The sequence below is a fragment of the Aythya fuligula genome, chromosome 2 (assembly GCF_009819795.1).
Source record: "Aythya fuligula isolate bAytFul2 chromosome 2, bAytFul2.pri, whole genome shotgun sequence".
Classification (NCBI taxonomy): domain Eukaryota; kingdom Metazoa; phylum Chordata; class Aves; order Anseriformes; family Anatidae; genus Aythya; species Aythya fuligula.
Window position 1 is genome coordinate 73,427,201 of NC_045560.1, and position 13,306 is coordinate 73,440,506.

Below are 13,306 nucleotides of genomic sequence, written 5' to 3' on the forward strand. Positions count from 1 at the left end.
AAAAATAAAATAAAAAAGTCAAAGAAAACAAAGACTTTTGCAACAAGGAGGTCACAGACAGCTAATGGAGTATCATGGGACTTGTAACAGGTCTGGCAGGAATGAGTAACAACAGCTTGTTCAAGGGCTACTCTGGCCACTGTCATTGGGATGGCAAGATTAAGGCAAAAGGCCAGAGACTCCCTCCATCTGCTAGTTTGATTCCTAAACCACAGATGCATGTTAACTGAATGCAATGGCAAGAAAATGAGCCACATATCAAGGTGAAACAGCCCAAGTGATATGTAAATCTTAAACCCTAGTGCCTGAATAAGCACAAAAAGAAAAGCACACATTTTACACAAATTGCCACTCCTGGAAAATGATTAGGAGGATGACAATGCTACTGGGCCTGGAACAGGCACCAAAATGTTGACACCAGGGTGCTTAATCTGTCCATCTCACACATGCCCCTGCTAGGCCAAGAAAATGCACACAACACCATACCTATACTCAATTTTATACCAAAAACAAAATCCAGGCTTTATGGCTGTAGTATGGTCACACTGTGTTTTGTCTCACTGAGACTTTTTTTATGTCCTGTCCAGTAGTTTCTCATGTTCTGTTCATTTTAACCTCAGGCCAAGGGGTACTCACCTGCTTAGTCATTTGCCTGCAGCCTTAACAACAAAGTATACGAATTTGCTATTTCTTCTGTATACAGCAATCTATGTCTTTCCCCTATGGACCTCACCACTTAGAGCAGACAGCTTACAAACCTCAAGGAATATTACACATACCTTACTTCGGGCATGCCCATGCCCCTGAGATACCGCTTCAGAACATGCCTCTATGCCTGACTGGGAAGCTCTTCCTAAAACCTGGCAGTACAGTCCCTCACCATAGCTCTTCGAAGCCTTACAGAATTAATTCCCACATACAAATCCCTGCATTGTGCATCACTTGCATGTCTCTCTATGTTGCTTCACTTGGATTTGTACCCTGAACAGAGATAAAGCACCCAAAGTTTGAATCACCAGGCTCTGATTAAACAAGTTCAACAGCCACGGCAGAAATAGGCATTCAGTAATTGTTGTGACATGACCACACGGATGCCAGGGTTTCTTTTAGGATCAATAACTTTAACTACTCCCTTTATTGAGGACAGGCTCCCTTCTTAAACCATCTTATACCAGGCAGTACTTTCCCACTAGCTATTAATTGGTTAAAAACTTTGCCTGGCAAAAGCAAACACCCAGCAACATCCATGTTTTAAAGCTGGAGAACAAGCAGTTTGAGACAGCAAGGTGTCTCCTGAATCACCCTTCTTTGTTCCTTCTAACTTGCTTACATTTCTCATGGCTTCATCATCACCAGTCTGATGGTATCATCCACAGGGCTTGTCAACCCCCATGGCAGTACTCCTACAGGTAATACTTAGGAGTGTAAGAAGGTAAGAGGAGGAAAAGAAAACTGAATGCAATCCTAGTCAGAGACGAATACATCTTTTACTTCCTTATCTTCACTCAGAAACATCCACAATATAATGCAGCCCTAGTGCCAATTACAGCTCTACACACCACAGGACTTACCCCAGCTCCTTGCAGTTCAGGTCTCCAGTGCTTCTCCTGTGTCCCCAACGAGCCCTGCAGCCGCCCCAGCATGGCGGACCCGGCCCTCCGAGGCTCTAACACCTGCCATTATGCTGCAGCCCCCCAGCAGGGCACAGGTACAGGCCCCTGCTCCTTCTCTTGAAAGTTCCAGAAGGTTCCGGGAGGGCAGGAGGCCTTACCACCTTCCTCAAGCAGCTGCCTGGAAGGCAAAAGTCAAGGGCATCCACAACCAGTGGGGCTTCTGCGCAGCAGTGTGCTGCTTTGTCCCTGTGGGCCTGCTGCAGGTGTGACATGGCACCAGGCCTGATGTTGCATCACAGATGATTTTACTGCTTGTGTAATCATAATCACCAGTTTGCATGTCGGGTTTTGCCACATCTAAGGGAAATCATTTTCCCTGACTTGAAGTCACCCTAAAATTAACTTCTGATGTCATTAAATATGTCACATATTGATGAATATACCTGTCAGATTCATGTGGATTAAAAATGAATACTCGTTGATATTATACTGGATTCAAGAGCAACATACAAGTTTTGGACACATCATCCAATTTCTCTGTTAAGTGTAAAAGTAAGTGTAAAGGTTTGAAAGTTTGTTAGAGAATTTAGTAAATTTTCTGTGCTTTTTTTTTTTTTTTTTAGCAAATATTAATCAGGAGGAGAACAGATTTTCTCTGCTAGAAGAGAACAGTAAAGACTGGTTCATGACACAGTCTGCCCAGAAGGTTGATCATTATAAATTACTTTATTGACCCATGGCTCTGCTCAGCATCCTGCGCTTCAGTGAACTGAGCAATCAACACATGCTAAATGCAGGTAAGGGGGACATTCACAGCGAAATATTACTGCTGAACAAGCATGCTGTTTCTTCACTGTGCACAGTTTGTTTCCATTTTGATTTCTTTGGTGAATACATTTTATTTTTGAAAGTCCTTGACCATAGGGACTTTGCAGTTTTTAAACAGAAGCTTCTCAATTGTGCTTATATGGACACTGGTTGTGTAGTCGTAGGTATCTAGATACATTTATTTGTATGTATTTACACATAAGCAAATTGTAGCTGTAATTTCCATGGAAGTTATATTCGGCTATGTCAAATGTGATTTGTGGGCAATATTAGAAGGTTGCTTTAATCTGAACTTGTATGAAATAAATCCAGGATCCTGGATGACATATGTACATTAAAAGCCATTTCACATCATGAAAATTTTAAGCTACTGTAAAGAATGTTTTGAACAGAATGTTTTGAAAGAGTCGTGGTGAATGGAGCCAAGTCCAGTTGGAGGCCAGTCACTAGTGGCGTCCCCCAGGGCTCGGTGCTGGGGCCGGTCCTCTTTAATATCTTCATCGATGATCTGGACGAGGGCATCGAGTGCACCCTCAGTAAGTTTGCAGATGACACCAAGTTAGGTGCGTGTGTCGATCTGCTTGAGGGTAGGAAAGCTCTGCAGGAGGATCTGGATAGGCTGCACCGATGGGCTGAGGTCAACTGCATGAAGTTTAACAAGGCCAAGTGCCAGGTCCTGCACCTGGGGCGCAATAACCCCAAGCAGAGCTACAGGCTGGGAGAGGAATGGTTGGAGAGCTGCCAGGCAGAGAAGGACCTGGGAGTGATGGTGGATAGTCGGCTGACTATGAGCCAGCAGTGTGCTCAGGTGGCCAAGAAGGCCAACGGCATCCTGGCTTGTATCAGGAACAGTGTGACCAGCAGGGCTAGGGAGGTGATCGTCCCCCTGTACTCAGCTCTGGTGAGGCCGCACCTCGAGTACTGTGTTTAGTTTTGGGCCCCTCGCTACAAGAAGGACATCGAGGTGCTTGAGCGGGTGCAGAGAAGGGCGACAAAGCTGGTGAGGGGCCTGGAGAACAAGTCCTACGAGGAGCGGCTGATGGAGCTGGGCTTGTTCAGCCTGGAGAAGAGGAGGCTCAGGGGTGACCTTGTTGCTCTTTTTAGGTACCTCAAGGGAGGCTGTAGCGAGGTGGGGGTTGGCCTGTTCTCCCACGTGCCTGGTGACAGGACGAGGGCGAATGGGTTTAAGTTGAGCCAGGGGAGTTTTAGGTTAGATGTTAGGAAGAACTTCTTCACTGAAAGGGTTGTGAGGCACTGGAACAGGCTGCCCAGGGAAGTGGTGGAGTCACCATCCCTGGAAGTCTTCAAAAGACGTTTAGATGTAGAGCTTAGGGATATGGTTTAGTGGAGGGCTGTTAGCGTTAGGTTGGAGGTTGGACTCGATGACCTTGAGGTCTCTTCCAACCTAGAAAATTCTGTGATTCTGTGATTCTGTGATTCTGTGAACTGTGATCATCAACTTTCTAAGTTTTATGAATTATATCAACAAGAAAGAGGTTCACAGTCATTCTCCAGAAGCATAATGCCCCTAGAAATATCTCTTTGTAAGAACAGAAGGGGAGAAAGAGGAGAGATGTATGAAACACACTAGAAATCTGTAACCTCATTTTGGAAATCTTGATGTATTTATTCCTGTTGAAGAAATAATGAATCGGCTAAAACTATTTTCAGTTTGGACAGAAATATACTCAGATCAACAAGTGATAGAAATAACATAAGCAAATAAAGCATTTGGCATTTTTAAAACTCATATTTTGTTTCTTTGTTTTAATTAGATCAATGCCTCTAAAATTGCATTTAATCATGAAGCTATCATCAGGCATGTCTGGATTTTGGAGCTTTCTCTTTCTCATTGCAATTTTTGCACGGTGGTGATTGTCAGTTCTTGCAGTATTGCCATGAATCTCTCAAATACTTGATATTTTACTTAATTCCACAGTTTCTTATAAAAAGTCATTACATGGAAGACAGCCTGCACCACTCTCAATAAAATAGCTTGAAGCCATAATTCAAATGTACTCTAAAAACTTTATGAGAGTCTAATCAAGAATCCTCATGACAGGGAACAGTGTGGGCTGCCTGTTCCCTGAAGGACGGGGAGCTGAGCATGGTGACGTTTTCAGGCAGGGCTGGAGCCATGAGCAAGGGCCTAGACAAACGAAGCAAGATGGACCTCGAGACTGTGGCCAGGTTCAGTCAAGAGTCCAGATCATCAGCTAAGGCTGAGATTATGACGCAAGTTCAAAGTCAATCCACAGACCAAGATCAGGTCCAGTAACTGCTGGGCAAGCCCACAGTGACAAGGCAGGTGTGAGGTCAAGCTAAGAACTCTACTTGAAGGTCTCAGACTAGGTCAGCATGTTCTTTGAGCAGTCACAGGCATGGCTGTATGTTAACTGTTGACAATCACTCCTGTGACAGCTCAGGCCAGGGGCTCAAGGCTCAGGATTGACCTGAAACACCACTCCTGAATATATGGGTAAAGGGTAAGAGAGAAGGTCCAAGGTGAGCTGATCAAGGCCATCAAAGGCTATTTGGTGCCTTCAGGGCCCTGACACATGAATTTAATAAATGCTGTTTTCTAAGGAAACTCACGTGCTTTTGAGATTCTTCTCAGTCTTTCACCTATTTGGAGTTCACGGTACTAATATATGGATCTTATTTCATGTTGCTTTGCATGTACAGCCACAATACTCAAGCTGCCAGGAAAAAGAATGAATGCCTTGCCCTTTACAGAAAAGTCTATTAATGTTTATTTTTCATATTGGATAAAAATTGAAGTAAGCAAGGATACTTATTTTTTTACACAGAAGAAAAGCAGTAACTTGCCTAAATTAGGCAGTAAAGTGGTGGTTAGGGCATTCTTTTGTATATGGGAAACCCAGCAATTTAAAATGCTTTGCGATAAAATACTTGTGTCTGGACCTCCTATTATGTACTCGAGTTACTGCATTTCTTTGCTCATCTAGGGTGCTCTATTACTATGGAAAATGGTGTGTGTGGGAAAAAAAAAAATATATATATATATATATATATACATGTATATATATATATTTATATATGAACGTGGAAAAGAATCATTTAAATCTGTACTAGCCCATGAGAAATATTGGGACATTTATAAGCACACATTTGGAGGCAATGTGATAATGCTTCAACTGTCTAGCTGGATACTGCTTGTTTACAGAGAATTTGCATCTCCCTCTGTGTCAGTGACTAGGAGGCATACTAATACTTGCACATCAATCTCACTCTGGACTACATTCAAGAAATCTCTGAATCCTCACTTTTTTCTTTATTTCTTTATTTTATTTATTTATTTATTTATTGGTCCAAGTGGACAAATTTCTCTTAAAATTTATATGCTGCTTTATGCCAGAACAGCTTTTCTGGCTCAGATGAAATTATCCTAGTTCTTACCAGAGTAAAATGGGAACATTGGAGGTAAATGAAGTTTAGGATCTGATTTCAAAAGAAGTAGGCTGTGGATTAGAACCAGTGACATAAGCTGTGTGAGTGTTCATAATGGGAGGAGGGAAGAGGGTGAAATTTCCAGGACATACTGCATTTTATCTCAAATAAAAGTAACAGTTATGGGTGTAACATTTTTGGCTGATTAAGATCTCAAAATAAAAGTCAACAGTAGATTTATTTGTGCATACACATGCAACCGTAGCAGAACAGAGATCAAGGAGAACATCATACAGATCAACAATTGTGCAGCTTATTTGTTATCAAGATAATACTACCAAAACAAGACCATTTGTTATGTATGTTCTTGTTTTGTACACTGCTATTCTCTCAAACGTCCATAACATGGCATGACTACATGTCCATATTAAGACAGGATGAAAAACTAATATTTAAGATAGCTTTACAAAGTGATGTCAGGGATCTGCTCCACTGTCCCCAAGGTAAGAGCTGACTGATGAGCGAAACAAAGTCCTGCTAGATTGCTAGACTCTTACATCTCTTTTACATTAGTACACTAACACACACACACAAGTTATTTCCTGAAAGAAATATAAAAATAAGCTATTTTTTTAAAGTAGAATATTCTAAAGTCTTCTAGTTGAGCCACTAGTTGTAGTTTTGAACAAAGCTTTTTTTTTTTCTTTCTTTTTTTTTTTTTTTTCTCCTGAAATTTCTGTTTTAAAGTAAAATGTGTTGTCTTTCCATATATATATTCTTACTGAGAGTAAGGCATCTTGTGTTAATTGTGAATTTTTTTAGCTGGTGCATTTTTATATTGAGAAGGCACAGAACTGCCTCTAGATCCGGAAAGATGAAAGCACCATCTACAATGAAAGCCTTCAGAAGAGTGATGTAAGTATAATTTAATACCTAAATTCAGGATTTATGGAAGGATGCTGCAATTGAACAAATTTATACTTAAAAATAAACTGTTATTACAAAAGGCACAAGAATCAGGAAGATAAACAGATCAGAGCATTTTCTGTCTACATGAAATATTTACCTAATTGATATATAGAGTATTTACCACTGTAGTGGCTTATGACATCTTAAAAAATAAGAATTCAAAAGACAACAATATAAAAAACTCAAAACAAGCCTTCCACAATTTTTATTAAAAGGGAAAAAGATAAAGGAAGGATTACATATTACTATATAATGGATTGGCAGACCTTATTTTCTTAATAAAACATGTCTTTTCATACCATATGATGAAAACACACAAGCTGACAGCAATTCTTGCAGCTGGGATTCTCCAGTGTTTTGCCAGAAACACTTGCTTATGAAAATTGGTGGATGTTTCCTTGAAGATGTTCATCCATTTCATATATACTCGTATTTTAATAAACAAAGTGAATTGATAGAAATCTAAATACCTTGGAGAATTATATAACCATCAAACTAAGGGCTTAATAAATATTTTTCTTGTGTTGCATTTGCTGCACTTGGGCTGAACGTTTGTGCAACAAATGCCCAACAAAGTCAACACATGCACAGAGATCTTGTTAGAAGTTTCTGAAGGCCCCCAGCCTGTCCCAAGCTTACACGCTTTTTTGATATGCAGGATATTTCCTGGCAGGATAAGACTGCATACCTAAGTGTATCCAAACTTACAATACTTTTAACCCTGCTAAGGCTAGGAAACATTATAAGCAGAAAAGAAGTGTGCAACTCTTCTCTATTTGATTGTCAGAAGTAAAAGATACAGAAAAGAAAAGATGAGCTAGATTTCAGAAGAAGGTTGCACCTTATGTTGGAAAAAAAATAAAATAGGGTGGGGGAATAATTGTCCAGTTGCTTCCCCGAAAAGTGAAGATTCTTTACTACATCATCTTAGAATAAAATAGAACTTTGGTTTGGACAATTTCCCCAGTGGTATGTAAAATATCTCGCAGTAAGCTACTAATTGTATCCTTCCACCACTTCATCTCTGATGCCATCTGCCTGGTCCCATGGATCTGTAAGTTAGTCAAGTTGGATTAGCTACTAAGCAGTTGTCCAAACTGTCTTAGGTATGTTGTGACAGTCAAAGAATGTATGATGGAAAAGAAACATGCCCATCCCCAAGAGTATTCTCTCTGTCCCCCAAAGTACTGTCTGCACAGCACAACCTGCCTGGAAAGGCTTCTGGCAGTGCAATCCAAGAGTGGTTTTCCTTTTTTAATGGGCACAGTAGAGCTTTCAGGCTTTGCTCCAGCTTTGCTAGTGATAAGTAGCATCATAACAACAACAACGTTGGGCACTGATACTTGTTTTACTGGCATAAGGTAATAGAGAGTACACACTAATCTCATAGCAGCAATTTTACTAATTAAATTCTATACTTCACTACAAGATGTTTTTTGAAAATCGTCAAGGAAGTTCTTGATATACAACAGTGCATACTGATAATAGGCAAACGTCCAAGACTGGGTGCCTACAAGCTTACCTGAAGCTGTTTCAAATTTGCTGTCTTAAAAGAGAAGGTTTCTCTGCAAAATTTTTACTTTTGATCTCAGTATTGAGAAAGTATTGTATGTTATAAGTGAAAAGACAAAATAAGATATGATAATGTTACTTAAACTCAAGAAAATGCACAAGATACAGGAATTGTGCCTGATGCCAAAAAAAAAAAAAAAAAAAAGTCCATTCATTCATTCATTTCATTTTCACTTCAGTTACATGTTTTTCTGTGTTTGTGTACAAGCCAAAGAGTTTGTTTTTATTTCCAGTTAAAAATTACAACACTGGTTTCAGAAATGTCCCTACATAACTATCAGTACTGTTGTGTTACTTAGAACTAAGAACTACTGATGGCTCCTAAAAAGCATGGAGAACAAAGCACTGCAATATATTTTCAGAAGATCTTGGAATTCAGAAAAGTCTATGTACCCCAATGAAAAAATGATTTATGAAACTACCAAATGCAAGATATTGTATTTCTTTTTCCTTTCTGTCATAGACAGATTCCATGTACTGCATGGACCTGTGTTTCTCTTTCAGTGAAATACTTGCCCATGCTTTGTTTCAGAGACAAACATAATCAATGTTTTGCAAGACAGCAACACTTCTGCCTCAGTTCTAAATACTCTGAAATTCAAGTAAACCCCCAAATTTTAAGAGCTTGTCTCCAAACTCTACTGCATGCTTTAATGGTACTTTGTTCCATGATGCACAGCAAAGCCTTTCCACTGTCTCACTAAAGCAGATGTCATTATGCAAATTCTTTATCTGTCAAGGGAAAATAATACTTTTTTGTAGGATCCTGCAATCTCATGATCTGCTGATATGCCTGTCTTGGTGGCAGCTTTCTCATAACTTTTACCCTCAAATGGCTTCAAATCATCCTTTTGACAGACATCAGGAAGAAGTTGTTCACCAATAGGGTGGTCGCACACTGTAACAGGCTCCCCAGGGACGTAGTCACTGCACCAAGCTTGTCTGAATCTAAGAAGCATTTGGACTGTGCACATGTTCTAAAATTCATGGGTAGACCTGTGTGGTGCCAGGCATTGGACTCAATGATCCTTATGGGTCCCTTCCAGCTCAGGATATTCTATGATTTGATGATTTTCTTCTAAAGAACACAGAAAACATGGGTTCTATATGGCGGTATTGTTAAAAATTTCAAATTCAATATAAAGGTTGTACAAGTATATCTATATAGAATACAGACAATAACAAACATGATTAAATATAGGTAGGGATACAGATATTATGTGTATATACACTCAGGAGTTGTATGCAAATAGGAGGAAGTTGCAGCATGCCCTTTCAATGCAAGTTTCATGGTTAGATAGGAGTTGGGAACGACACCCATTTTCTGTGTTATGTTATTTTTTCCCAGTAAAACTATTAAAAGCAAGAACTCTTGCTTTTTATTCCACAATTTATGTTTTAGCCTGTACAGTTGTTATTTGTCATTTGAATGTTTTGATAATACATACATTGTTTTTATAAAATTCTTGCCTATTTCTAACATTGAGAAATATGAATGATTCCCCATGTATATTTGAAGAAAGCTTGAAACAAGAAAAAAAATCTTGTTTTTTATTTGAATAAATGACTGAAGAATAGATTTTTTAATCAATCTTTAAATATTCATTAGAGAAAAATGATTTATTCATGCTTAATAGAGCATCCCAAACTGTTGCAGGTTTCATTAGATGAAATTTGAGTGATTTCTGTTTACCATTATAATACTTTACATGCATACAACAATTTTCATTCAAAAGTATTTCAAAGTGCTTTGTATACTGTGTGTGCATATAAAGGATAAATTAACCAACCAGTAAATTAGAGTCACCTCTGGAGTGAAACTCCATGGAAGTTCTACGGCAAGCATCTTGTATGAGTTCAGTATTTTTTTAACAAAATTTCATTGATTTCAAGAAAGCAGAACATGCGATTAGGTTAATCTTCACTGTATAGAGAAGACAATGGTCTTCTGGCTAGGGCATCCAGCTCCAACCAAGAAGTCATTCTCTGTTACTTGGTTCTGCCACAGACCTCTGCTCATCTTCAGCCAAATTCATTTAATCTGATTTGGGTAAATAAAGTGAGGATAAATTGTACCCGTTCAGCTTTGGAGACTGATCGTGTACATACTGTTAATTACTTTAAATGCAAGCTAGTCACTGTTAGTTACACCCCTGCTTTAGCAATGGAGAAACTCTTTTCCAGTGATGGTAAGCTAACTTGTGTGGTACTGTATCTGCCACGTGCTGGTATGGTAGTTACTGGAGATATCTGCCATGAGTCTGAACTGTCAGTTATATTTCTCAGAATAATACTTAATGTGTTCCAGTTATTGACAATTTTAATTATACCACATGAACTTTGAACTGGAATGTTTCCCTGTCTCTGCAGCAGTAAGCACTACATCTTTAGATCCTGGTTGGAATTTCTAGGTGCTGTTTAACAGAATAAAGTTCTTCGTTGGTATACGTGTATGTATACACTGAGACTATTGATACCTGTAGCAGATCGAAGAAATAACTTTTTTGGGTTTGGTGTTCTGGTTTGTTGTGGGTGATTTGGATGATTTTTACGGGAGGCAGGTTGAGACAGTGTAACAAACTGGTTGGGATGGGGAGTCATTCAACAACATGAGATTTTCTCCTTCAGGGTTGGCACAAATAAGAAAATTCTTCAAAACTACTAGAACAGGTGATCAAGTATTTCACATGTATTTTGACACCTATATGTCTTCTGGCCTCCCCTCATGTTGTCATTTTATCATTCCTTGAGCATGCAATGTCATCTTAAGTCTAAATTTCAACAGAAGATAGATTAATAGTGAGTTTTAAATGGATTTTATTGCAACAGCTATAAAGTTTAGAAAATAATTTATATGTATTGCTTACTATTTTTAAATGGAAATATGTTTTCTTGTGAGCCAAATACAAAGACTTTTTTGGTAATCAGATTTATGAAAGTATTTTTTGAAATCCTTGGGATTATTCAGCTCTCAGAACTGTAGCTCTGATACTGCACTGGGGCAAGTGTTTCAAAGGGTAAGGAAAATCACCTATATGGGATGACAGAATTTGAAGTCCAATATTGTCAAATTATTTGCAGCTCTCTGCAGGAGTTGAACTGAGATAGGGCAGTATTTGCAGCCAACTTGTTGTTTTGCAACAGATCTACTAATTTTTATTTAATCTGCATTTGACCATTCATTAGTTATTTGTCTCCAACAACAAATAATACAGGGCTAATAATAAAGGGCTAATTTTTCAACAAATTCTAGGTACACTACTTTAATCTCTTGACGTAAAACAATGGCATGTGAAATTAGAGAAACTCCTAAAGAAATAACGGGCAGAAGGGCTACTAGAATCTGGTCCACAGTAACTTCAGTGCAGCTATTCCCAGGCACGTATGTTTGCATAATCATTCTGTCGCACTTCATGCAACTAACAGTCATCCAAAACTCCCAGTCATACATTCTGCTCTTCTGAAATAAAGCTATGTAAGTGACGAGTATGTCTGTTCTGCATACTTAAGGTTCCTGTCAGTACAATAAATCAGTACGCAGCAGGGCAATATTTTTCAGTGATAGCTGCACTGTTGTTTGCAGTTACTTGACTAAGTAAATGTAAACTCTTTGGAGCTAGTGGTGCTTCATATTCAGTCTGATCAGACTGTTATTTTGACTTATTAACCCCAGAGATCCCCTCAAAGTACTGTATTCTTGCTGAAGATACTCCCTGCTTCTCCTATGCAAGAGACAAGGTAACTTCAAAACATAACCATCTAATTGGCAGTGGAAGAATTATCCTCTTTTAATTATCTGCATATAAAAAATCAGTAAAGATTTCTAGTTGCTCTATAACATTAAAATGATCTACACCCAGAATAAATTCATTCAAGCAGGTTTTTTTTTTGGTAATGAGACTAGTAATCAGCTGTATCTGTTTAAAGCTGCTTACTGTGTGATACCATAGGAGGAAAGAGCCCCCTAATGGCTTCAAGTTATCTAGGAAAATAAAAAGAAATTTCACTTTCTGCGAGTTCAAGCTGGAAAGCAGAGAAAAATGAGTTTCAGAAAGACCAAATTAGTTTTCTTGATACAAATTAATCAGTTTGAAGTGTTGCAAAAGATCTGGATTAAGAAAATTCTGGACTCAAAGGAAAATGCACAATTAGTAGTATATAATCTCTTAATCTTTTCAATTTTATTTTTTTTTCAGTTATTTTTACCTGAAACTGACAACTGACAGAAGAAGATGCTTACACAACAAATCTTTAATGTGGAAACCAATAATATATTTCATGAGCATAAGCTTAACTAGTTTGGGCTTCTGATTTGCTTTGTCATTAAAAGAAAAATTCAAATGGAATTATCTCTTTACAAAATAAATACCTTTTAATATGAATTTCATGTTAGAATGTAGTGAATACAGACATACTAATCTGGAGACAATTGTATCACCACCTTTGGAAATAAAATCATGCTAATTCTGTTATTTCAATCGCAAAATTATGTGGGTTCTTAAGGTATATTTAAAGAGCACAAGTCTAGTAAACAGCTTTTTAAGAGTGATGAATAAGGGCTATAGAAAAGCTTTTAAATGTGTGTAAAGGATTATCTTTGCAAGTTAAAATGCATATGAAATATTTTGAAACAGGCCTTAAATTTTGCAAGGAGGCAAGGTGAATTTGGCATCCAATTAACTTATCTCCTTACAAAATTCTGTCCATATTTGGTAGATCTAACTCTTTTGATATCAAAGTCTCTGTCTTCCTGTTAAAACTTTCGGTCAGTTAATTAAAACATAAAGGGAGGTTCTCACCATTATTTGTGGACAGATTATGACACTTCTATTCAACATATGCAGTCCTCACCTCTTGATAGTACTTTCACTAATTTTGAGGGCCCTGCTTATGGAGTAAAATACCAGTTTTGC